A 27,404-nucleotide genomic window follows, 5' to 3' on the forward strand; every position below is an offset into this window, starting at 1 on the left:
CGGCCAGCTGTCCCTTAATCTAAACTCGCTCCAATACATCCTCCACGAGTGCCAGAGGGGTCTTTTGTAAGAGCCAATGTGACCCGTTTCAGCCTCTGCTGACACTACGAAACAATCCAAACCCTCAGCAAGCCCCAAAAAGCCGACTTCTCTCACTACTATTAATAGATGCAACCCATCCTCTCAGGTTCCCAGCATGCACCACGCTCTTAGGTATTCCTCACCTCCGCCTCCTCACCTTTGCCTACAATCTACAATGCCCCTCCTGCACTTGAGACTGCAGCTCAGCATTCCGGACCTCACTAAAGCGACCCCGCCCACCCCAGCCCCAGGCAGCCAATCACCTTTTCCCCTGTGTTCCCTCCCACCTGGGTGTGTGCCTCCCCTTCAACACTCCTCACTTGCTCTGGAATTAAGTCCAGGTCTGCCTACACGTTTGTGTTTGGGTCTGGCTAGGTAGAGGAATTCACGTTCATGCTTGCACGTAGTACAGATGCGGGCAGATGCCAAGAAAGAAGGAAAAAGATAAACATAAGGCTCGCCTGGGCCGTAACATCTAATGTCACAGAATTACACAAAATGAGAAAGGGCATTTGCATGATGATTAACTTGTTACTAACTTGTTACAATTTAGGGGGTGTCAGAAGGACCAGGAAGCAGCCACAGTTGAGTTCCCTAAGGCATATTAGGAGTCTGAATGGTTCCTAATCATGAAAACAACAGGACCGTTGTTTTCCATTCACATTCCAGGATGATCCTTACCTTTTTCAGACACTAAGTCACTGGTATTATGATGCTGAAGCTCCCAAGAGTTAGATTGGTTGAAAGGAAGCCTCATGCCCACAGGCTTCTTAGAGATGCAAATGACTCGGGAAGAAAGAAAACCAGGTTCAAGTGTATGCACCAGGGCGCAGGCATGGTGAGCACAGCTCTGTTGCAGGAGGGTCCTTATTCTCCAATAAGGTAGGTGTGCATGCTCCAACCCAAGCAGTGTGTCTTGGTTCCCAGCCACAGAAGGGAATGGGGAATGAGGGCTAGCTAGCTCCAAGGCCATGGTTTTCTTCAACTATTTTCATGGAGAAAATCTCAGTTGTTCTCTCCAAAGCAGAAATAAATCTAGACAACTGACCCTAAACCAGCTTGGTGGAATGTATTTTCCTTTGAAATTAGCTTAAAAGAGTATGGGACTTAGGCACAATTCATCAGTGGGTCAAATGCTTCTCCAAGCCAAACCTCTCCCTCTGCTGATTCCCACTGACCCCTGAGATCACTCCCCCAGCTACACCCCTCACCACACCAGCTCCATGGGAAGGAGATCCATTTGGTTGGAAGTGAAACATTCAGAGAAAGTGAGTAACAAGCTTGCTTTCTTCTGCTCAAGCAATACTGCAAAATTCCCCAAGCTACACTCAGGCAAGGTCTTGAAAGTCTACAGCCCACAACTTCTCCCCACTTATGCAGCCCTTGCCCTAGGGGTGACCCTACCCTGTTCGGGGCATATTGAACTATAGCCAAAACTGTGGTTTCTTTTCTCCCAAAGACCAGTTGCCAAAAACCAACTGCCATGACCTCTTTGGGCTCCAAAATTCCAACTGCTCTGGGCTCCAGGCCAGCAACCTACTACATTTTTTTTCTACAGAAGACTTATTAATCTGTACTCAATTCAGCACCAATAAGATTAGCCAGTGTAGAGCCAGAGGGACTACCGGCTCCATTCCACATCTACCCTGGCCTAAGATGCCAGCACCTGATGGCCAAAAGGCCCAGGCCACCTTCTGGTATCTGCTGGGGCCCAGTGGTAGTCTCAGGTCCTGAGCTGGGCTTTGCCCGCCCCTTGGTTTTCTAAAGCACTTGTATAGTTTGCTACAGGCACAGGGCTACTGCTCATTGGCCTGCTGGCTCTGGGATACATATCCTTTGGCTTGCTGCAAGGACTGACGCCTAAAATCTGGGCAAACCCCAGTGTTCCTTAAGGGATATTAGAAAGTGTTACTGCTGTGACCCTCTCGCCAACTGTGGCTTACACAAGTCTAACTCCAGGGAAGCCATCTGTATTAGTCCATTCTCATGCTGCTAATAAAGACATATCTGAGACTGGGTAATTTATAAAGGAAAGAGGTTTAATTGACTCACAGTTCAGCATGGCTGGGGAGGACTCGAGGAACTTATGATCATGGCGGAAGAGGAAGCAAACACACCCTCCTTCACATGGCAGCAACAAGGAGAAGTGCAGAGCGAAGAGGGAGAGAAGCCCCTTATAAAACCATCAGACCTCATGAGAACTCACTATCACAAGAAAAGCATGGAGGTAACCGCCTCCATGATTCAGTTACCTCCCACCAGCTCCCTCCCATGACACGTGGGGAATACGGGAGCTATAATTCAGTATGAGATTTGGGTGGGTACACAGCCAAACCGTATCACCATCCTTATGGGAAGGCCACCAAAGGACACCGTCAGCCCTCTCACAAATCCTGGAGAGCTCTGTGTCTGCAGCCAAGCTCCACAGACTCTAACTCACCAGGGCACAGCCAGCGCATCAGGCACATCTCATCCCCTTGGACCAGTTCAGGTACAGATTAAATATAACACCTTGAGAAATACCACTCACTGGGGCAAGGAAAAGTCAATGTACTCTGTTCAACTTAAATAAATATTTGATATAGATACAGGTTGGGCATCTCAAATCTGTAAATCCAAAATTGGAAATATTCCAAAATCTGAATATTTTTGAGCATCAACAGGACACTCAAAGGAAACACTCAATGGGACATTTCTGATTGCAGATTTTCCAATTAGGGATGCTCAATTGGTAGGTATAGTGCAAATATTCTAAAACCTGAAAAAAATATGAAATCCAAAACACATCTGATCCCAAGCATTTCAGAAGAGATATTCAACCTGTGCTAAACACCATGGACATAAAGACTTTGTTTAAAGGGCCTTAATTCAGCAACCCTGTATTTCAGAAGACATCCAACCAGAAGCCCCAGAGCATCTCAAGCCACAGTGTGAGAACAGCAGGTATTTCATAAATATTGCTGCAGGATGACATAGTAACATGCCCACAATAGCTCCAGTGCTCTGACCTTCCTTCCTCAGGGCAACTCAACCCACTGTTCACAGTAAGCTTCCATCCCTGCTGGCAACAGGTATTTCTTTATAACAACACAACAATGGCCTAACACACCCTGTAAACTGGGTGCCGACAGAGCAATGAAATCGACCAAATAGCAATGGGGGGAAAGAGTCATGGGATCTGAATAAGCCACAAACTGGATATTGGGCTCTGGATCCTGGAGAGCTACCCTCTGGCCAGAAACCAAAATGGGCTTGGCTCATTCCTGGTAAATATTCCAACCAAGCTAGGTGCCGAGCACCTGAGAGAGCAAGGGGAGGGGAGCCAGGTGACAGCCACAAGCTGTACCAAGTTCCTAACATCAGTACCTCTGGAGGGCTCGGCCAGGAAGCCAAAGGGCTCAGAGCAGGGCTTCTGGCTCCCCAGAAAGCACCACCAGGCCGGAAAAACATACTGTTCTCAGGCTGGAGGGCATGTTTTTCTATACCACTTGATGGCGGTATAACTTACAGACAATAAGAGTCACCCGTTTTCAGTGTACAATCAGTGATTTTCAGTAAATCTGCCAACTTGTGCAACCATCACCACAATCTAGTATCAGATATTTAATATCTCCCAAACCTGAAGAAGACGATTATGGTTCAGTCAGTTTTACGAGGAATGTGAAAAAAGAAGTTATCTACTTGTTGCTGCCAATTCAGCAACACGAAGGGAGCTCAGAGCAGGCAGAAAGCTGAGGAGGTCACAGCTATCCTGCCTCTGCCTGAAAAGCATTCAACTGGGCTTGGCTGGAAGACCTGGAAACTTAAACAATTTTTTTTTTAAGTAACTCTTGTTGAGAATAGTGCTTCGCAAACTAAAATGAAGAACCCGTTCATCTGTCCATGTTTTCCCGGCACCCCTCCTTCCACAGTGTCGGAAGGGTACTACTGCACAAATCTCTCTTCACCATGACAGATCTCAGCACCACAGCCAAGGAATCAAACACGTTTCAGTTAAATCCTCAAACAGGCATTGTCCCTTCCTCCTGACAGCTGGATGCTTTCAAAAATACTGTATAAAATGACAGGTTGTGAGTCCCAAGCCCAAAAATTTTCTAAATCACTGATGAAAGAAATAAAATAAGATTTATGAAAAAAATGTTTTGACCTTGGAAAACATAAACGCACAGGCATTTTAATTGATGGTATCCATGGGACTGTAAGGTCTTACTGATGTCTTTCATCTTGACCTTGATGCTGGTCAAAGCTCTCAATTTTTCTTCATCAGTAGAACATGAGCAAAGATGCAATGAAGGGACAGTGGAATCAACAAAGCAGAAATGGTTAGAAGACTAAAGGTCTACAACTTCCCGATACACAATCCAACTTCCCTGAGTCCATTTCACCATCCTCAACCTTAGCATTCCAGAACTTCTGTGCCCTCCCAACAACAGCCTGGCTTGGAAAAGGAATATCCCAAGGGAGAAGCGTGACTCTACATGTAGAGTAACCGAAAAGCCAACCTGGTGGAGAACAAGGGATTATACAGCTGAACGCTCCTGCCCTGGTTTCTCTGCGCATGCTCCTCCGGCTTTTTATGCCACTTTCTAAGTACAGAGGCGCTCAGGGCTCTGTCCTTGGCCCTCTTTCTATTTCGTTCCAGTGCCATCTTTGTAACTGTCCCCTGGACATCTCCATCAGAATATGCCAGGGCATATTCTGCTCCAACTCAGGTTACTCAAAACAGAACCCCATCTTCCTTCCCAAACTTATGTCTCTCCCTGAATCGCAATTCTAGTAAAACTGCCATCTACCTAAGTCAGAACTCCAGGTGCTGGCCTCCACACTGCTCCTACTTCCCACTGCAAAAGGCCGGGGGCGTGGGCGTGCAGGCGACTGTACCATGCTAAGCATGGTGGGGAGGCAGCGCAGTGCAGGCTATATTCACATTTGCTCCTCCTGAATTCCTCGCCCATTTATTCCTTCCTTTCTAACGTCACTGCATTGGACTTCATTATCTCTACCTGGACTCTTGCAATAGTCTCCTAAATGTAGACCCTTCTTCAAGATAATTTTGGTTTATTTTCTTATTGTGTTTATATATATATAAAAAACATAAAAGTTGTTTTTAACCATTTTTAATTGTACAATTCAGTGGTATTAAATCCATTCACAATGTTGCACAACCATCGCCACTGTCTATCTCCAGAACTTTTTTGCCATCCCGAACAGAAACTCTGTACCCATTAAACACTGGCTCCACATTTCCCCTTCCTTGGCCCATGGTTATCACCATTCTACTCTGGCTCTATGAATCTGTCTATTCCAGGTACCTCATATAAGTAGAATCATGTATTTGTCTCTCTGTCTGGCTTATTTCACTTAGTATAAGGGCTTCAATGTTCATCCACATTGTAACATATACCGTGACCTCATTTCGTTTTTATGGCTGAATAATAATTCCATTGTAGTCCACATTGCATTTAGTTTCTCCATTCACCCATCAATGGACAACTGGGCTGTTTCTACCTTTTGACTACTGTGCACAATGCTGCCATAAACATGGGGACGCAAATAAACCCTGCTCAAGTGTGTAATTCCCATACTATGTTTCTTCCAAAGTGATCTTTCTAAACAAATCTACTTAAGCCACCCCCTTGCTTACACTTTGAAAGACACCATTTCCCTGCCAGGCTAACCTTGGGGCTGCAGGTCCTGCTTCACCTCCACCCCCATCACCTTAACCTCCCAACACCCCTGTACTCAGCCCCCGACATGTGCCTGCTGCTCCAGGAACACCCATGTTCTTTCCAGCACAGTTTGTTTTCACAGCCTAGAACACACTTTCCCCACCCATGCACACACTTCTCTGAACCTCTGATTGTCCTCTAAGCTGCTTCGGTCTTCTCTGAACTAAGGCAGATGACGAACATGAACCTACTCATCCATCAGGGCTTTAGGGCCATATCTCCAAGCCCTTCCCAGAACAACTTTGCCCTTCCCTTCTTCCTATACACAGATCTTACCTCTGCTCTCCAAGCACCTGCCACCAGGTGCTGGGCTCCTAGAAGACAGCAAGTGGCTCTGGGTCTGGTTTCTATTCCCGGCATTTAGCAGTGCCAGACCCACAACACACACTCAGATCTTTAGGGAAAGAATTAAAGGTTTGGCTTCTGAGTGTATACTCTGAGCACTCGAGATAAATTGGGTTTTATTTACATGTGTCTTGCCATAGTTTACTCTATGCAGCATAGCGTGGTGGACACATTCACCCACTGCAGGAACACCACCCGATGCGAGGAATAGTACTGTTAGAAACACCTGTCTGCAGGCCGGGCGCGGTGGCTCACGCCTGTAATCCCAGCACTTCGGGAGGCTGAGGCGGGCGCATCACAAGGTCAGGAGATAGAGACCTCCTGGCTAACACGGTGAAACCCCGCCTCTACTAAAAACACAAAAAATTAGCCTGGCGTGGTGGCAGGCGTCTGTAGTCCCAGCTACTCAGGAGGCTGAGGCAGGAGAATGGCGTGAATCCGGGAGGCGGAGCTTGCAGTGAGCCAAGATTGCACCACTGCACTCCAGCCTGGGCGAAACAGTGAGACTCCGTCTCAAAATGAAAACAAAGAAAGAAAGAAAGAAACACCTGTCTGCATATGTCTTCATGTAGTGTATGAGATATATCTAGTGTGGTGAACACATTCACTCACTGAAATAAGACTGTTGTGATGCGCATGTGCAAGGAACACTTAAGAAACATAAAGCCAACTTTACGTAATGCAGTACATGCACCACACTTTGGTGAACACATTCACTCCTTGAAATAACACTGCCCTGATACGATGAACAACCAGAACACTTAGACATTTTATACCCTGGCTTTATATATTGTGTTACATGCACCATAGGGGGGTGACCACAATCACTGTAATGACACAACCCTGATGTGACAAATGACTGGCACTCTTAGTACTTTTTTTTCTTAAGACGGAGTCTCACTCTGTCGCCCAGGCTGGAGTGCAGTGTCACGATCTCGGCTCACTGCAAGCTCCACCTCCCGGGTTCACGCCTTTCTCCTGCCTCAGCCTCCCGAGTAGCTGGGACTACAGGCGCCCGCCACCATGCCCGGCTAATTTTTGTATTTTTAGTAGAGATGGGGTTTCACCATGTTAGCCAGGATGGTCTCGAACTCCTGACCTTGTGATCCGCCTGCCTTGGCCTCCCAAAGTGCTGGGATTACAAGCATGAGCCACCGCGCCCGGCCCCCCCCACCCCCTTTTTTTTCTTTTTTAAAGAAAGAGTCTCCCTCTGTCTGCCAGGCTGGGTGTAGTGATGCCATCATAGCTCACTGTAACCTCAAACTCCTGGGCTCAAACAATTCTCCCTACCTCAGCCTCCCAAGTAGATGGAACTACAGAGGCACACCACCACGCCTGGCTAATTTTTTTTTTTTTTTTTTTTTTTTTTTTTTTTAGAAGCAAAGTCTAGTTCTGTTGCACAGGCTGATCTCAAACTCCTGGCTTCAAGCAATCCTCCTGTCCTGGTCTCTCCAAGTGCTGGGATTAACAGGCATGAGCCACCATGCCCAGCCTCCAATATTTTGTTTTTAAAACCATGTGTAAGTTGGGTTATTTAACTTCCAATTCCTGAAAAAAGACCGATAAGTAACAACATTTTTTCCAAAGGCTTCCCTCTGTAAACAGGCCTGAAACCCATCTGTGCTGTATTTCATTTTTCTTTCTTTCTTTTCTTTTTTTTTTTTTTTTTGACAGGGTCTTGCTCTGTTGCCCAGGCTGGAGTGCAATGGCACTATCTCAGCTCACTGCTACCTCCGCCTCCCGGGTTCAAGCAGCTCTCCTGCCTCAGCCTCCCAAGTAGCTGGGACTACTGACATGTGTCACCACGCCTGGCTAAATTTTGAAGTTTTAGTAGAGACAGGGTTTCACCTGATGCCCAGGCTGGTCTCGAACTCCTGACCTCAGGTGATCCACCCGCCTTGGCCTCCCAAAGTGCTGGGATTACAGGCGTGAGCCACTGCGCCCAGCCTCTATGCTCCATTTCAGAAGGAATAAACCTCTTTAAAGCAAAAGGGCTATGGTGTAACCAAGAAAACTCTCATATCTGGAATGTAGAAAAATTTTGTGTAAACCAATAAGGAAAAAAACAGACACCAAAGGAAGAACGGGCAGAAGATTTGATCAGGCATATCACAAAAGAGGACACTCAAATCACCAAGGCATGTGAACAGGTGTTCAACATATTAGTGACAGGAAGTCCATCAAAACCATAATGAGATCCTATTACCCATCAGAATAACTAAAATTAAAGACTGACAATGCCACGAGTAGGCAACGATAGGGAACAACTGGAACTCCCAGACAATGCACGTGTGAACTCGTACAACCACTATGGAAAATTGTTCAGCAGTGGTTCTTGAAGCTACATACACATCTACCCTAAAACTCAGCAATTCTGTTCTTGGGGATACATCCAACAGAGATGAATGTCTTATGTTAGCCAAAAGTCAAGTAAAAGAATGTTCATTGCAGCTTTATTCATAATACTCAAAACATTCAAATGACCAACAGCAGCAAAATGATAAGCTGCAGTTACAGTCACACAATGGAATACCACACAGCAGGAAAGAGGAATAAACTACTGCGACATCCAGACACACCGACGAAACTCACAGATTAGTGCTGGGCAAAAGAGGGCAGACACAGGACAGAAAATACTGCACAACTCCATGTACACAAAGACAAGAACAAACAAAGTTTATGTCTATAGTGCAGAAGGCGGCTCAGACAGTGGCTATCTGGGCAGGGCTGGGACTTGGGACCCTGATCTGGACAGTGGTGCTGTGTCGACTTGGTTAAGCTGGGAACTGTTTCCCAGGGCCCCCAGTTAGAGTCTGAGTTAGAATTGGCCATGCCAGGACATTCCGTAAAGCTTGGAAGGTGAACTGAAGCAGTGGCCATGAGGTGAAGGACACAGACATGGGCACCTGCAGGTTCCAGCCTGCCCCGCTCTCCACACTGCGGCCAGCTCCTCTTCCTCACGCTGACCCTGCTGGCCAATCACAGGCCCCAGGCCTGCCACCGGTCACTGCGCCGGGGACCCAGCTGGACAGCAGCTCCCCAGAGGCAGCGCCTCCCCACACACCCTCCTCCGGCGGTTCCACCTCCGCAATAGACCGGGTTCCGGGCATCCCTGTGAGCTTGGGCGTGTCCAACCACACCAGTGCTTCAGGCGACCAGTGAGTGACTCCTCTCTGACCTCCCCACCATCTGGAACCCCACACCATCTGGACCCCCACACCCCCGGTCCCCCAACTTGTGGAGAGTCTAATTCCCACAATAAGTCCCTTATCCCTAACTCCCCTGACTAAACCCTGCTGCGTACACACAGATGTTCACATATATAAAAATTCAAGTTGCACACCCAAGCTTTGTGCACTTTATAAAATGTATGTTATACCACCATTTGGAAAAAAACGAAAAACAAAACCCCCACAAGGGTATCGCATAAGTGGTCTGAGAAAACAGAGTGATCTGAGGGACCCAGCAGCCTGTGAATGGAATCTGCACCAGGCTTCACATACTAAGGAAGAACCACACACCACTGCTTGGCATCAGATCTGGCAGACAGCTGGGAGCCCAACGGGGTGTGGCTTCTGACCAGGACCAGGGTTGTGTGCTATATAAATGGCCAACAGGACACATGCTCCCTGCCTGGCAAACTACCAGCAAGTTACCAACTCCATGGAACCAGATCCAGAGTGACTTGTCCCTTCTGAAGGGACAGACTGACCGAACTCAATGTGTACCCTGAATGCAAGCTGAGTCTGGCATCCCCAAATGGGCAGAAAGGGACATGTGGAGGAAGGGCAGGGATGAGTCACAGATCCAGCCTGTGGCATTTAGAACCTGCACCAGCAGGGTTCTCAGATATCCTTCTCAGATGTGCACGCGGCTTTGCATGAGAAGATACCAATGAGGTGTGCACCTGAGCATCCCCACAGTAGCTGTGTGTCAGGCAGAGACACACGTGTCTTGCCACCTTTCACCTCATTTGGCACATTATTTATTGAGTGCATAGTATATGTCAAGATCTGTGCTTGCAATTAAACTTACAGTGGTGAATGGAAACACAGTGCCTGCCCTTGGGGAACTTACCGTCTAGTAGAAAATACAGACAATAAACAAGTAAGCAAGGAAGCACATAATTACAACTTATGGGTGCTGGGAAGGATATGCACAGGTGATGGTGACTTAGAATAGTAGGAGAGGCCCCACATTCAAATTCAGGAAATACAGAGAACACCACAAAGATACTCCTCGAGAAGAGCAACCCCAAGACACATAATTGCCAGATTCACCAAGGTTGAAATGAAGGAAAAAGTGTTAAGGGCAGCCAGAGAGAAAGGTCGAGTTACCCACAAAGGGAAGGCCATCAGACTAACAGTGGATCTCTCGGCAGAAACCCTACAAGCCAGAAGAGAGTGGGGGCCGATATTCAACATTCTTAAAGAAAAGAATTTTCAACTCAGAATTTCATATCTAGCCAAACTAAGCTTCATAAGTGAAGGAGAAATAAAATCCTTTACAGACAAGCAAATGCTGAGAGATTTTGTCACCACCAGGCCTGCCCTAAAAGAGCTCCTGAAGGAAGCACTAAACATGGAAAGGAACAACTGGTACCAGCCACTGCAAAAACATGCCAAATTGTAAAGACCATCAATGCTATGAAGAAACTGCATCAACGAACAGGCAAAATAACCAGCTAACATCATAATGACAGGATCAAATTCACACATAACAATATTAACCTTAAATGTAAATGGGCTAAATGCTCCAATTAAAAGAGACAGACTGGCAAATTGGAAAAAGAGTCAAGACCCGTCAGTGTGCTGTATGCAGGAGACTCATCTCATGTACAAAGATGCACATAGGCTGAAAATAAAGGGATGGAGGAAGATCTACCAAGCAAATGGAAAACGAAAAAAAGCAGGGGTTGCAATCCTAGTCTCTGATAAAACAGACTTTAAACCAACAAAGGTCAAAAGAGACAAAGAAGGCCATTACATAATGGTAAAGGGATCAATTCAACAAGAAGAGCTAACTATCCTAAATATATATATGCAACCAATACAGGAGCACCCAGATTCATAAAGCAAGTCCCCAGAGACCTACAAAGAGACTCAGACTCCCACACAATAATAACAGGAGACTTTAACACCCCACTGTCAATATTAGACAGATCAACGAGTCAGAAGGTTAACAAGGATATCCAGGACCTGAACTCAGCTCTGCACCAAGCAGACCTAATAGACATCTACAGAACTCTGCACCCCAAATCAACAGAATATACATTCTTCTCAGTACCACATCGCACTTATTCTAAAATTGACCACATAATTGGAAGTAAAGCACTCCTCAGCAAATGTAAAAGGACAGAAATCACAACAAACTGTCTCTCAGACCACAGTGCAATCAAATTAGAACTCAGGATTAAGAAACTCACTCAAAACCACACAACTACATGGAAACTGAACAACCTGCTCCTGAATGACTACTGGCTACATAACAAAATGAAGGCAGAAATAAAGATGTTCTTTGAAACCAATGAGAACAAAGACACAATGTACCAGAATCTCTGGGACACATTCAAAGCAGTGTGTACAGGGAAATTTATAGCACTAAATGCCCACAAGAGAAAGCAAGAAAGATCTAAAATCGACACCCTAACATCACAATTAAAAGAACTAGAGAAGCAAGAGCAAACACATTCGAAAGCTAGCAGAAGGCAAGAAATAACTAAGATCAGGGCAGAACTGAAAGAGATACAGACACAAAGAAACCCTTCAAAAAAATCAATGAATCCAAGAACTGGTTTTTTGAAAAGATCAACAAAATTGATAGTCCGCTAGCAAGACTAATAAAGAAGAAAAGAGAGAAGAATCAAATCGATGCAATAAAAAATGATAAAGGGAATATCACCACCGATCCCACGGAAATACAAACTGCCATCAGAGAATACTATAAACACCTCTATGCATAAACTAGAAAATCTAGAAGAAATGGATAAATTCCTGGACACATACGCTCTCTCAAGACTAAACCAGGAAGAAGATGAATCTCTGAATAGACCAATAACAGTCTCTGAAATTCAGGCAGTAATAATTAATAGCCTAGCAACCAAAAAAAGTCCAGGACCAGATGGATTCACAGCTGAATTCTACCAGAGGTACAAAGAGGAGCTGGTACCATTCCTTCTGAAACTATTCCAATCAATAGAAAAAGAGGGAATCCTCCCTAACTCATTTTATGAGGCCAGCATCATCCTGAGACCAAAGCCTGGCAGAGACACGACAACAACAAAAAAAGAATTTTAGACCAGTATCCCCGATGAACATCAACGCGAAAATCCTCAATAAAATACTGGCAAACCGAATCCAGCAGCACATCAAAAAGCTTATCCACCACGATCAAGTCGGCTTCATCCCTAGGATGCAAGGCTGGTTCAACATACGAAAATCAATAAACGTAATCCATCACATAAACAGAACCAAAGACAAAAACCACATGATTATCTCAATAGATGCAGAAAAGTCCTTTGACAAAATGCAACAGCCCTTCATGCTAAAAACTCTCAATAAACTAGGTATTGATGGAACATATCTCAAAATAATAAGTCATTTATGACAAACCCACAGCCAATATCATACTGAATGGGCAAAAACTGGAAGCATTCCCTTTGAAAACCAGCACAAGATAAGGATGCCCTCTCTCACCACTCCTATTCAACATAGTGTTGGAAGCTCTGGCCAGGGCAATCAGGCAAGAGAAAGAAATAAAGGGTATTCAATTAGGAAAAGAGGAAGTCAAATTGTCCCTGTTTGCAGATGACATGACTGTATATTTAGAAAACCCCATTTTCTCAGCCCCAAATCTCCTTAAGCTGATAAGCAACTTCAGCAAAGTCTCAGGTTACAAAATCAATGTGCAAAAATCACAAGCATTCTTATACACCAATAACAGACAAACAGAGAGCCAAATCATAAGTGAATTCCCATTCACAATTGCTACAAAGAGAATAAAATACCTAGGAATCCAACTTACAAGGGATGTGAAGGACCTCTTCGAGAAGCACTACAAACCACTGCTCAACAAAATAAAAGAGGACACAAAGAAATGGAAGAATATTCCATGCTCATGGATAGGAAGAATCAATATCGTGAAAATGGCCATACTGCCCAAAGTAATTTATAGATTCAATGCCATCCTCATCAAGCTACCAATGACTTTCTTCACAGAATTGGAAAAAACTACTTTAAAGTTCACATGGAACCAAAAAAGAGCCCACATTGCCACGACAATCCTAAGCAAAAAGAACAAAGCTGGAGGGATCACGCTATCTGACTTCAAACTATACTACAAGGCTACAGTAACCAAAACAGAATGGTACTGGTACCAAAACAGAGATACAGACCAATGGAACAGAAAAGAGGCCTCAGAAGTAATGCCACACATCTACAACCATCTGATCTTTGACAAACCTGACAAAAACAAGCAATGGGGAAAGGATTCCCTATTTAATAAATGGTGCTGGGAAAACTGGCTAGCCATATGTAGAAAGCTGAAACTAGATCCCTTCCTTACACCTTATACAAAAATTAATTCAAGATGGATTAAAGACTTAAATGTTAGACCTAAAATCATAAAAACCCTAGAAGAAAACCTAGGCAATACCATTCAGGACATAGGCATGGGCAAGGACTTCATGAGTAAAACACCAAAAGCAAGGGCAACAAAAGCCAAAATAGACAAATGGGATCTAACTAAACTAAAGAGCTTCTGTACAGGAAAAGAAACTACCATGAGAGTGAACAGGCAACCTACAGAATGGGAGAAAATTTTTGCAATCTACCCATCTGACAAAGGGCTAATATCCAGAATTTACAAAGAACTCAAACAAATTTACAAGAAAAAAATAACCCCATCAAAAAGTGGGCAAAGAATATGAACAGACACTTCTCAAAAGAAAATATCTATGCAGCCAACAGACACAAGAAAAAATGCTCATCATCACTGGTCATCAGAGAAATGCAAACCAAAATCACAATAAGATACCATCTCATGACAGTTAGAATGGCAATCATTAAAAAGACAGGAAACAACAGATGCTGGAGAGGATGTGGAGAAATAGGAATGCTTTTACACTGCTGGTGAGAGTGTAAATTGATTCAACCATTGTGGAAGACAGTGTGGCAATTCCTCAAGGATCTAGAGCTGGAATTACCATTTGACCCAGCAATCCCATTACTGGGTATATACCCAAAAGATTATAAATCATGCTCCTATAAAGACACATGCACACATATGTTTACTGTGGCACTATTCACAATAGCAAAGACTTGGAACCAACCCAAATGTCCATCAATTATAGACTGGATTAAGAAAATGTGGCACACATACACCATGGAATACTATGCAGCCATAAAAAAGGATGAATTCATGTCCTTTGCAGGGACATGGATGAAGCTGGAAACCATCATTCTCAGCAAACTATCACAAGGACAGAAAACCAAACACTGCATGTTCTCACTCATAGGTGGGAACTGAACAATGAGACCACTTGGACACAGGGAACATCACACATCGGGGCCTGTCGTGGGGTAGGGGACCAGGGGAGGGTTAGCATTAGGAGAAATACCTAATGTAAATGATGAGTTGATGGGTGCAGCAAACCAACATGGCGCATGTATACCTATGTATCAAACCTGCACATTGTGCACATGTACCCTAGAACTTAAAGTATAATAATAATAAAAAAGAAACTTTCTGAGATAACAGAAAGAGTTTATATCTTGATTATGGAGACTATGTGGATATATATTCATCTGTCAATGCCCACCTAAAGACTTAAAAAAACCTGTGCATTATTTTGCATGAAAAAATTATACATCAATTAAAAAATTCTCTAGAATTGAAAGTCATCATTGTAAAAAGAAATTACCATTAAACCAATAAATTAACAATAAAAAACAAACAAACAAAAAATAGTAGGAGAGGCCCTAAGTTAGAGAAGCTTTTCTGAGTAACTTAAAGCAGAGGCGTGCAGGACAAGAGGGAACAGCACGTGCTCGGTCTTGACTCCTTTGGTAGGTCTCCTCTCTGATGCCACCTTCCTCTGCAAGAGCACAGTGACCCAACCCCACCACGTATGTAGGTAGCACTTCATGCTTCTCCAAGTACTTCCATGCAGATTATCCCACTTACAACTCGTAGTTTTGTGAGTCTGGAAGGCTGATGCTCATGTCTCTTCCTGACAGATGCAGAAACAGAAGTCAAGAGAGATGAAATAACATCCTGAGTCACACAGCAAGCTACCAATGGCACTTGCTTAAATGGTAAATTACCTGCTTTATCTCTTTTTGCTTCTTTCCATCATTACTACCTTTAAGTATGCCAAAGAAATACTCCCTGTTCTACCACAGGTCCTTCTGAGGACCCATCAATTCTCCAAGGATGTTATTTTAAATTGGATAAGGCCAAAGTCTAGCTTCCCCCCCACCCCCCATCTACTTCAGTCCCATACTTATTTAACAAAAAAGATGGGCCGGGCGTGGTGGCTTATGCCTGTAATCCCAGCACTTTGGGAGGCCAAGGCGGGCAGATCACCTGAGGTCAGGAGTTCGAGACCAGCCTGACCAACATGCAGAAACTCCGTCTCTACTAAAAATACAAAATTAGCCAGGCGTGGTGGCGCATCCCTGTAATCCCAGCTACTCAGGAGGCTGAGGCAGACGAATTGCTGGAACCCAGGAAGCAGAGGTTGCGGTGAGCCAAGATCACGCCATTGTACTCCAGCCTGGGAAAGAAGAGCGAAACTCCATCTCAAAATAATAATTAATAATAATAAAAAAGATGGATTGCTATCAAAGACAGATTGCTAACTTCACCATAACCTCAAAATAACCTCTATCACGACACCTGGAAAGTTTAATTATTCTCTCATAACCAGTTTACGTGATTGTCTCCCCAGATTCATGAGTTCCTGGGAGTGAGGACCATGTCTCATCTTATTTTCAGCATTAAAGCAGTCAAGATATGAATGAAGCCAACAAATTACTTGCAAGAGTGCACATATTCTCTTCACCTTCTGGCAAACAGTTATATTTCAAGGTCAGATGTCAAGCTCAGTATGAGACTTTACAAACATCCCTTTCTTGCAAGGAGGAGGCATGAGAGGTCTGTCGGCCGTGTCTTGCTGATTATAGTATCTATCTTCATTTATTAAATTTTTTAAAATGTCAAGCATGGTACTGGGCACTTCACAGAAATATTTTCATTTCATCTTCACAACAATCCAGTAAGAACTCATGATTCTCACCGTACAGAAGAGAAAACTCAGGATAACAGGGTAATTAAGTTGGTCAGCTAATAAGCAGAAGATGACAACATTCAAACCCAGCAGTGCCTCACTTTAAAGCCATAATTATTCCACTTCCCCACAAAGAACTCACAGGTGCCAAGAATGAAATACAAACTAATACCTCCATGGGGGGACCAGAGCAACCAACGGGGAGGGAAGTAGGTTTGAACTCACATCACTCAATAGCTGGACATACGGCCAAGCTCAGCAGGGTTCAGCCATGAACACAGCTCCACAGGTAACACAGATTTGGTAGGGGTGGGCTGCCTTTTCCCTACGCTGCTGTGTTACCAGTGCTCCTCCTTACCAATGGAGGAGGCTGTACTAGGCCGCTGGGATTCTGTGCATTCCTGAGCTTAAACTTGGCAGACCACTGCTCTGCACTGATACCAAGCACAATTCTGGACAAGATTTGGGTGTTGAAATGAATGAGGAGTCCCTTGGTCTAAGCTGATGCTTTGATACCCAGAGTCTAAAAGGACTAAATGGAAGCGTGGCAGAGGGTGAGGCCACTGCTCACTTGTGAAAGTCAGCCCACCCTCCTCCACACCAGTGCTCCTGGCTCAAGCTGACATCTCAAGGTCATTCAGCACATGCAGCAAAAACCATCTGGGTTAACACGTGGTGAAGGCGAAGCACACATCTACATAGGCATTAGAGCTCATGATCTGCATGAGTCTCAGGCTCTTGCTACCACCCCTGGCTACCATGTACAGTATAGAAGCTCCCAGTAAAGGGGTGTTGTGGTTTGAATGTTTGTTCCTTTTGAAATTCATGCAGAAATTTCATCTCCAATGTGGCAGTACGGAGAGGTGGAGACTTCAGGAAGTCATTGGTATTAATGACTAATCCATTCATGGATTAATGGGTTAGTGGATTAATGGGTTATCATGGGAGTGGGACTCGTGTCTTCAGAAGAGGAGAAAGTGACTTGAGTTGGCACATTCAGCTCCCTTGCCACGTGATCAGCCCTGCACTGCCTGCAGAGTCCCCACCAGCAAAAAGGCCCTCCCCTGACACCGCCCCTCAACCTTGGACTTCCCAGGCTCCATAACTGTTAAGAACAAATTTCACTTCTTTATAAATCACTCAGTTTCAGGCATTCTGTTACAAGCAACAGAAAACGGACTAAGACAAAGCGGGTCAGGGAACAGGACCTGAGATTCAGCCGGCACCCAACTCAGCAAGTCACACACCAGCTGAGGACCAATGCCACAAAGAAGAAGGGCTGCACCTCCCGCCCTCTCACAAAGGTGCTGCAGGGCCAAGTAGCAGCCATGTATCCCTGCCATCCCCCTAGGAGGCCAAACTCCAGAGGCAGGGCAGGAAGCCTGGGAGACTGGGCTGAATTCTGGATAGTGAATTTGGCCACATGAACGGCTCTGAGTCAACCCTCTATACCTTATGAAGAACAGACCTGCCTCTCTCTGCAATTCTGTTAAGATGGCATCAATGATTTCCAAAGGAGCTAGACAAACACTTTTTCCACATGTAGAAATGAAAAGCCCTCCCTAGCTGGAGAGTGATTGGGAAACCAGGCTCCTATCTTCCTATCTTTATATTAAATTAGAGCAACTGCCCTCCTCTACAGCAAATAGTCTCAGTCACTTCTGCCTACCTAACGCCAGAAAGAGCTACTCTATGCAAGACACCATGGAAACTTGGATAATCAATTTAAAAGACATCGGGACCAGCAACACTACTGCACACTAATGACCTGAGCCCTTTTCTGCAGGCACATAAGTATGTACATACTGTATTTACTGAAGATACTAATAATCCCCTAGAGTCAAAGCACCACAGCCGGAAGTCCTGTACCACTCCTAGGCCAGAACATGCCTTCAGATCACCAGAGAAGGCCCCTGGACTTCATCCCTCTGAAGTTAAGGACAAAAGCCGAGGCAATGAAATGCCATCATCTGATTATTTTCAATGTATCAATCAACTGTCATTTTACTATCTGCCCTTTCAGGGCCAGTTGGATACAACTTCCAAAATAAGACTTCTTATGGTGAAAAGTATTTGTGAGTCAGCCTATAAAGAGGAGAACTGATCCTGCCAGGTGCGGTGGCATGCACCTGTAGCCCCAGCTATTCAGGGGGCTGAGGTGGGAGGATTGCTTGAGCCCAGGGGATTGATGCTGCAGTGAGCTATGATCGCACCACTGCACTCCAGCCTGGGTGACATAGTGTGTGACTCTGTCTGAAGAAGGAAGGAAGGAGGAGGAGGAGGAAGAAGGAAAAAGAAAACTGATTCTGATGAAGGCTGTTAAACCCATACGTCCCAACTTTACCAAACCAAACCCAAAGATGAAAGGGAACAGTGAAGGACTAGTTCCATGAAATAGTCAAGTCTAGTGGCAGAATACAGGGAAGAATATGACAACTTTGAGAGCAAAATAATAAAAAATAAGCTCATTACAAGGAAAGAGGCAAAGGTAGGGTAAATCCAAGAATATAGCATAAAAACAAAAGCAATGGCAGCCAGAGAGAGGATGAGAAAGGGAAACTAGGCAGAGGCGGCAGTCAAAATCAGGCAGAGAACACTCAAGCAGTTAAAGAACATTTTCCAGATCTGTGGACTAATTTCTCAAAGGAAAGGCTATAAGCCCTACCTCACAGGACAGGCCAGCATCAAATAGCTCAAGAGGTATTTAATCAGGGTAGGATGATTTACACAAAACAAGCCAAATGCCATGTAAACTCCTGTGATATCAGAACCCTGGGTAGAATTATGAGCCCATCCACTCCTCCCCAACCTACCCACTAAAGAAAGCACCAGACACCCAGTTATGCCTAGGCCACGGGATGAACCCACTAAAGAAGGCACGAGACGCCCAGTCCTGCCTAGGCCACGGGATGAATGGGCCAAGCAGAGTACTGCTTCCACTCCGTATCAAACACAGCAGGTGCTTCATCCACACCAGCCGGACCCCACGGTTCACCTGCTCTCTTCGTCTTATAACAAGTCTTCACTCAGAACTGCTCCACATCATTTTTCTCAGCCTGCGTTTGCCCTACGAGACTCAAAAGACTCCTGCCCAAAGAGATTCCATCAGTAGAGAAGTGAACAGTGTCAACACTGGCACCAATGTCAACCAAGTTGAAAACTAGTCATTCTGGGGTGGAGATGACGGTTGTCAATCAGTGGATAATGATGACGGCAGGTGTGGTCTTGAGCACACCCCCCCATTCTCAGCTTCTCTGGAAGAAAAGTGTCTGGGGCTTGGAGAGAGGCCAATGGATTATGAGGACCTGCGGGAGACCCTGCCACTGGGTTCTTCCCAGGAGACAAGGGGTCCCCTGCAAAGACAGAAGTCAAAAGATGGAAAGTGGAAACAGGTTGAGCTTCAAATGCTACACCAGAGCAACAGCTGTCATTGTTCATAAAATTCAGGCAGTTCTCAATTTGAGAAATAACTGCCACATGCTTTCCATATGCCACTCCTGGGATACAAGAACTGAGAAGCGAAGAACAAAAATGTATTTTTACTATACTGTGAGGTTAGCTGTTTGGTTGACCTTCACAGGGTACACATAAAGCTCATTAGAATCACCGACTTTAAAACTACGCCAACGTTCAGGCCCCGGTCCAGACCCATCCAATCAGAATCTGTGATGGCCTGGGGCCGGTGTGGTAAATCGCTCCCTCCCACCCCTATTCTAAAGTGCCTCCAGGGCCCAGGAGGGGGAAAGCAGAAGGAAGGCCTGGGGCTGTAGCACAGGCAGTGGAACAGGCAGAGGCAGTGTAACAGGCAGAGGTTCACCTACCTTCAAGCGGGCCTTCTCCCTTACCTGCACGTCAACCACCTGTGTGGCAAATTCCTCCGACCCCCAGCCTTAAGACAACAACAAGGAGAGGCGCCCAGCCACAGCACTCAAGGAAACGACTTGCCTAATCTCGGAGCGTGTCTGTTTTGTTCAGGAAAATGTGAACCAGCTGTAACATTCTGTCTCTCCAGAGGTGCAGCCACACCGCAACATGGCTAAAGATAGCCCGGTGATTGTATGCTTGCAGGGAGGCACAGAATTAAGCACAGCCAAGTGGGCGAAGGAAGTCCATGCACCAAGTGACGGTGGCTGTCCAGCCAGCTGTAGAGTTTCCTCTCACCCAGCAAATCAAAGCCCAGGGTGCTCCAGAAGGTAAACGGAGCCCAGCCCCACCAAGAACAGCTCTGTGGGTTGGGAGGGAGGCTCATCCAGTCCTCTGCCCGTACCGCCTCCTGTCAGACATGCCTCACCTCCTCCACTTAGCGGAGTGGTGTGGCTTTAACAGCCAAGCTTTCTGGAAGCAGCTGTGAAGGTCTGTGCAGACCCATGGGCATGAAGTGGCAATGATCATACATAAAATCTAAGGAGAGTGGTTTTCAGACGCTCAGGACCTCGCCAAGTTTGAAGACAGTCGCCAGCAGATCCCTGATGAAAAGGGAGCTTCCTGCGGGGGACTGCTGTAGGGCCACTGTGGAAGCCCTCTGAGGGAGCCTGGCCTCACACTAGGCTTCCAGAGTCTCTGAACAGCTATAGATGACAAGCACCTAGAGATGCCAGTGATGCTGCTGGGCAGCACTGCGTGAGCCAGGGCCGCAGTGTCAACCAGGGCAGTCCTAGAGGGCTCCAGCTTAATGGGTGCTGCCCTAAGAGACTTGGGCCAGGCCTGCTCTGCCAAATTCCCAGCTGCACGACCGTCCTCTCTACAGCACAGCAGACCCACCAAGGTCCAAGGTGAAAGCAGATCTCATTGAGTAGCTTCTGCCCTCAGGCCCTTCAGAACACAGGCGATGCTGAACTCACACAACAGAGCCACTGCTACAGAACTACAGTTCACCTCTACGATGGGCACATGCTGATGGCAGGAACAATTCCCAAGCTCTGCAAGGAACTGAGTGACATTCTTCTGATTATTTTTTATTTCCCCAAAATCAACTCCTCTTCCTACTCTTTCTTGGGCCAGAAGAGATTTCTTCGAAATTGTATCTATCCTTCTTTTCTTTTTTTTTTTGAAATGGAGTCTCGCTCTGTTGCCCAGGCTTGAGTGCAATGGCGCGATCTCAGCTCACTGCAACCTCTGCCTCCAGGGTTCAAGCAATTCTCCTGACTCCGCCTCCCGAGTAGCTGGGATTACAGGCAACTGCCATCATGCCCGGCTAATTTTTTGTATTTTTAGTAGAGACGGGGTTTCACCATGTTGGCCAGGCTGGCCTCGAACTCCTGACCTCAGGTGATCCACCCACCTCAGCCTCCCAAAGTGCTGGGATTACAGGCATGAGCCACCGTACCCTGAGCTGCATCTATCCTTCTCTTAACAGAGAAGATTAAAGCAGACACGCAAAATATCTCCAGTGAAAAAAGTATTGTTGCTCTGGTAAAAAACAAAGGCTTTTTTCTTTTTCTTTTTTTTTTTTTTTTGAGACAGAGTCTCGCTCTTTCACCCAGGCTGGAGTGCAGTGGCGCAATCTCGGCTCACTGCAGGCTCCGCCCCCCCGGGGTTCACACCATTCTCCTGCCTCAGCCTCCCACATAGCTGGGACTACAGGCGCCCGCCACCTCGCCCAGCTAATTTTTTTTGTATTTTTAGTAGAGACGGGGTTTCACTGTGTTAGCCAGGATGGTCTCGATCTCCTGACCTCGTGATCCGCCCACCTCGGCCTCCCAAAGTGCTGGGATTACAGGCGTGAGCCACCGCGCCCGGCTACAAAGGCTTTTTCCTGATGTGAGAAGCCCTCCTTACTCAAGGTGCCGGAGGCTGAGCTTTACGCATAGATCAGGCAATGTGCAGCCATGGCTCTGCTCCCACCTTTCCCATCTTGTTTGATAGTGTGAACTAGAGGAAACAAAAGAGCAGTAACAGCTTTGCTGTCTGCTGTTTTGGGACCTGTCCCAAAGAGAAAACAATCAGTTTGAGCTTTATGCCATGACATCATCAGCCACCAATCAGCACAGAGAAGGTGGAGCAGGTTTTGTCTGTGAAACCAACCACTGCAATTGTTAGATTGGAAAGGGCAGTGCAGGTGAGAGGTGGAGTTTTTCTTTTACCTTTTCCTACATCAAACTATAGAAGAGAATGAGAAGCAGAGGACAAAAACCTTTCTATGGAAAAAAACAGGCACCCCAGGGATGCACCTGCACTCCTGCCCCTCTCCACCTCCCACCCCTGCCAACACTGACAGTGGAAGCCTCTGTCCCATCTGCCCAGTGCTCCCTGCCAAGGACAGAGTCAGGGCCTTAGGAAAGCTGTTTTTGTTACCTGAGTGCGTGTGTGTGTGTGTGTGTGTGTGTGTGTGTGTGTGTGTGTGTTTTCAAACAGGGTTCCACTCCAGTGAAGAGAGAGAAAAAGACTTTGGTTGACAGGGACATCAGTTAAAACCTCTATCCAGAAACTAACTAACCAGTGTTTACTTGTGCGTCATAGCTAGAGGTTCTTGGGACCTCATTATTTTCAGCCACTTTCCTCCCAGAAAACACTGGCCATCTCATGAATGAAGCTGTTTAGCCAAGGTTAGAATATGCAAGGAGAGAGGGGGTGGCAGTAGGAGAGGGCGCAGGGTTCCAGGAGAGCAGGGGGTGAAGGAGAATGCTCACAGAGCAAATATTGTTTACAACTGCAGAGCCAAGCTAATGTGATCTCCCGCCTGTTCAAGCATATTATTACATTAAGTCCCGAACAATGAAGTCGGAGGCAGCGAGAGCAGAGCCGACCCAGCCTCCGCTTTGCTAATGGCACAAGGGCAACATTCCATGCAAAGTTTCAGTGTGCAGGCCTCCTGAGAACCCAGCAGTGCCAGGCAGCAGGGAGCACACGCAGCCACCGATGACGGGACTGCAGGGACAGGCAGGTGTCAAGAGAAGGGCACTACACCCTTTCACGTGCAGCTCCAGGGGAAAGCAGGCAGGAGAAACTGCATTTTTAACTGAAAACAGGGTACAACTGAACATGTTAAGAGAAGCACAGGCTGCTGGGTCCTCCAACAGCCATCTGAGGGTGAAGCAGGCCACGGCAGCAGATGGGAGAAGAGGCTGAGGCGGAGCAGGGTTCTCCCCACAGTTCCTGGGGACCACTGTACTATTCACTTCCAGTAACATCACTGCACACCTCTGAGATCATCAAACTTACTAGAAATGATAAATATACTATCAAATGCCACTAAATATGAAGTTCGCACTCAGACACTGGGGGACCGTTTTTTTGTTTTTCAACAGTATGACCAGGTGTAAAATTAAGATTAAGCCAACAAACATAGGGTCTAATACCTCAGGCTGGACTCAGTCTATACCTATTAGGGCTGAGTGCCGTCAACTCCAACTCTCCCTGACTCCCAGGAAAAAAGCCTCAAGTCCTCTCTCACACGCCATTTCAGCCTTTACCTTTTCCCATAAGGAAGCCCCCAATCCCCATATTTCTTTCCCCACTTCAGCCTAGCCGGTGGTGGCATAAGACAACTGCCAGCCGAGGGCCTGCGTCTCCTTCACCCTCGTCCACTAATGCACATGAAAATCTAAATTAAGAGGGCACCTTGGGCGCTGGCCCAGACAGAAAGCAGGGTCCTTGGCCAGCTCCCTGCACATGTGCTGCCAGCATCCGCTGTGGGCTCTCAGCACCCCTGCACAGGCCCTGTGGGAGCAGGAGAGGCACCTCAAAGAAAAACAACCCAAGACAAAGGCACCAGCCAGGAAGACCTTCACGCATTCACACTCCCGGGTGTCCCCAAGTAAAACAGCAGGATTCACATGAGGACCTGGGTTCTTCTCCCTGAGACGTGGAAGCAAGGGGTAACATGCGCCCTACTGCCCAGGGAGAGGAAGGGGCTCAGTAAAAGCAGCGGGCCCCTCTCCATACAGCCCCCGCACGCCCCAATTCCACCAGGCACCTCCCTCCCCCACCCAGGATGCCTTCCAGTCTAGCCTCCCACATCAAAGACCACAGCCAAAGCTTCTCTTCTGCCCAGAGAGCAGAGAAAGAAGGGATGAGGGAGAGAAGAGGCTGTGTTTAGCAGGAAGACCGAGACAAAAGGGATGAGGTGGGTCACACAGGCCAAGCCCTACAGGCGCATGTTCACCCGGTGGCGGAAGGGCCACAGGAGCTGAAGGGCCCAGCTGCTCTCTCAGGTTACAGGGAGGGGCAGACACGGGCCCAGAGGGATCCGAAAGCAATCACCTTATCAAGTTATTCAAAATCCAGACTGAAAGTCAGGACAGGAAATCCTTGCTAGTAACAACAGGGTATTAAGTGGAGGAGAGTGTGGCAAGCAGGTACAGATGACAAAGCACGCGGCATCTCAAGTCCTTGGCTGGGTATTCCTGGGAGTCCCCTGTGGCTGTCCCAGGGAGCAGAGACAGTATGCTCTTGCCAGTTTTAACCGGAGCAGCTCTACCTGACCAGGAGGCCAGAGAAGACTGCACTTTCCCTGGCTTCGGGGGTGGGCAAGCACCTCTACTTCCTAAAAGAGCAAAAAGAGAACAAAAGCTGCCTCACAGCTTGTGGACCATATCAGAGCAGCCAGCACAGCTTGCATTTTCACACTCTGCCTGCAACCAGGACACCGCCCGTGTGAAACAATGACCCACACGTGTATTCACTGCACACACACGGCCCCAGAGAGTTCTTTCATTTAGTGTAGGGAACTAACTTATAAATGGGACACATCTTTGTATGTGCAAAAGATCCCTCAGGTGAGCCTCTGTGAGAACACCTACCTGCAGCCCCAGAATGTCTCAGCACACGCGACACTGAGTCATCTTAGCGCCACACACATACAGACAGAGGCACTGCACACACATGTGGACACATCCCGAAAGTACCAGAGGACACAAATCCAAAACCACCAGGTGACTGGGGAAAGTTCCTCTTATCTGGAACATAGAGGAAAAGCCAACTGCCAGTGTGATGTTTAAGTGAGGGCTGATCTATTTTCCCCTTCCGTGCTCCAAAGCCATTCTACTCTAAGTGTGGCATCACAGGAGGACCCGAGGGAGTGGTGGGCAGGTTCCTACAAGCTGCCTATTTTTAACCTCTGGTCTTTCCTGCCCTCTTCCCTGGGGAACACCCCTCCCTCTGCTCTCCAGCAAAGGGCCCAGCTGAACCAAACGATACCCCTGCCAAGCCGGAAGATGGGTGGGGGAGGACCCTGGTATCGCCTCTCCATACTTCAGATTTCAAAGAGTATGGACTGAGGAATTTGGACAAAAAGTGGGAGGGAAGAAATTGTTTAAATCACAAAGAAAGGAGGAGTGAGACTTCAGAAGAGAAACGCAGCACATCAAATGTCTGCTGTCCATCTAAGATCAGAGTCGGGCCGCAAGGCCGCATGACTGGATTGGCCCCCTCTCCCCGCTTTGTTCTCCCAGGCCAGCCTACAGCCCCTGAAACGCGTTCATCTTGCAGCCTGGGCCCTGCCAACAAGGCTGTGCCCACCAAGACAGCCTCTACACACCCAGAGGACAGTGGGCCCCCCAGCACGGCCAAACTGCCAATGAAACAGTGTTTTCCCTTCATGAAGAGGTAACTGGGACAAGGAAATCCCTTAAGGAAAGAGGAAAAGACCTGGGTGCCTGCCTTGCTCCAAACTCCGATTTGCAGTCCGGTTTTCTCTCACCTTCACAGTGTTCTGTGCGCACCACTGAGATAGAATTACCAACATGAACTGAACAGTGAATTCTGCTCATTCTGGTTTTTCATCAACCTATCATTGTAAAATCAAAGTATGAAAAGATGCCTCAATCCCCTCAAGATCAAATTTTTATCTTATTTTTATTTGATCTGTTGTCCAGGCTGGAGTGCAGTGGTGCCATCATAGCTCACTGTAATCTCCAACTTCTGAACTCAAGCGATCCTCCCACATCAGCCTCCCAAGTAGCTGGGACCACAGGCGATGGTGCGCACCACCACACCCAGCTGATATTTTCTTAAATTTTTTGTAGAGATGGCGTCTTGCTATCTCACCCAGGCGAAACTTCCTGGGCTCAAGTGATTCTCCCACTTCAGCCTCCCAGTGTGCTGGATAAATGAGCTACTGTACCTGGCCTAACTTAATGATGCTCATCTTCAAACCGCTTCAAATACAGTTATGAATTCATCCACACATACCGCGTCTTCTACCAGACAGACATTATGTGTTTAATAGCAAAAGGTTAAAAAAAAAAAAAAAACCCCACAAAACTGCCAGTACAGATCCAGGACACCAACTCTAAGGTCCTGGGTTCTCAAGCCTCTGCTCCTGTAAAGCAAGGCACGAGAGCTTGAAAGCTCCAGAGCTGATCTACCAGATGCCTGTGCCATCCACCTCCCTCCCATCCCTGCCACTGGAAAAGAAATCACACTGCAGTCTGGCAAGTCCCACTCCCGCTGCCTGCCCTGCTCTGGCGTGGCCTTACTCCCTCCACAGCAATCTGCGAGTGCCCCCGCAGGAGGATGCGTAAGAGCTGGGGAGGATGTTTCCACAGTGCCACCACAATCTTGCTGGCTCTCCAGCTGGAATCCCAAGAGCTCCCAGGACGGTTACTTTGGTAGACTCCACCTCTTGGTAGTTTGTTTTGTGCAGCATGGATACCGGGGGGCCATGGTGGTGTCCCGAGGCGGGGTGTGCCAAGGTGGCAGGGCTCTCCCTGCCAGCTCCTGCTCCTCCCCTCCCCAGTCCTCACATACCAGCCGCAGAGCATTTGACACCAGGCACCCACAAGACACAGACCCTGCTCTGCGGAATCTTGGGGCTCATCGTGGAAATCAAGGAACAATACAGGGGAAGACAGAATATGAGTCTCAGAAAGTTGTCTATTTTGTCCCTTTTAAAAACAAGATTTCTCATACCTGCAGTCCTAGCACTTTGGGAGGCTGAGGCTGGTGGATCTCAGAGCCCAGGAGTTCCAGATACCAGCCTGGGCAACATGGTGAGTGAGACCCCATCTTCACAAAAAATA

General features: G+C 46.8%; 1 protein-coding gene across 13 annotated transcripts in view; it reads right to left on the reverse strand.

Annotated features, from left to right (window-relative positions):
• MICAL3 (microtubule associated monooxygenase, calponin and LIM domain containing 3) overlaps positions 1-27,404 on the reverse strand; it is a 238,895-nt gene that overhangs the window by 134,270 nt on the left and 77,221 nt on the right. The gene's annotated exons all lie outside the window — the stretch shown is intronic.

This window comes from Nomascus leucogenys, chromosome 7b, assembly GCF_006542625.1.
Source record: "Nomascus leucogenys isolate Asia chromosome 7b, Asia_NLE_v1, whole genome shotgun sequence".
Classification (NCBI taxonomy): domain Eukaryota; kingdom Metazoa; phylum Chordata; class Mammalia; order Primates; family Hylobatidae; genus Nomascus; species Nomascus leucogenys.